This window comes from Acanthisitta chloris, unplaced genomic scaffold, assembly GCF_000695815.1.
Source record: "Acanthisitta chloris isolate BGI_N310 unplaced genomic scaffold, ASM69581v1 scaffold35617, whole genome shotgun sequence".
Taxonomy (NCBI): domain Eukaryota; kingdom Metazoa; phylum Chordata; class Aves; order Passeriformes; family Acanthisittidae; genus Acanthisitta; species Acanthisitta chloris.
In genome coordinates, this window is record NW_008684844.1 from 2,479 (window position 1) to 2,717 (window position 239).

Below are 239 nucleotides of genomic sequence, written 5' to 3' on the forward strand. Positions count from 1 at the left end.
CTGGGATTTATTGGGGTTTGGGAGCAGGACCTTTGAGGAAACCGCTGGAGAGCCTGGCCAGCACATGCACTGCAGCCCCCCACCCTCAGCCAGTCCCTGCCTCTCCCATCCAGATGGAGCTGGTGCTGCTCCCCACCAGACTCCAGAGGCCTTGGAAGAGGGCGGATGAGAGAAGCTGTGCTCCCACTCCCCGGGCTCGTGGGGCTGGGAGAGGTTACTCGGGGATAAAGTGAGCTGCA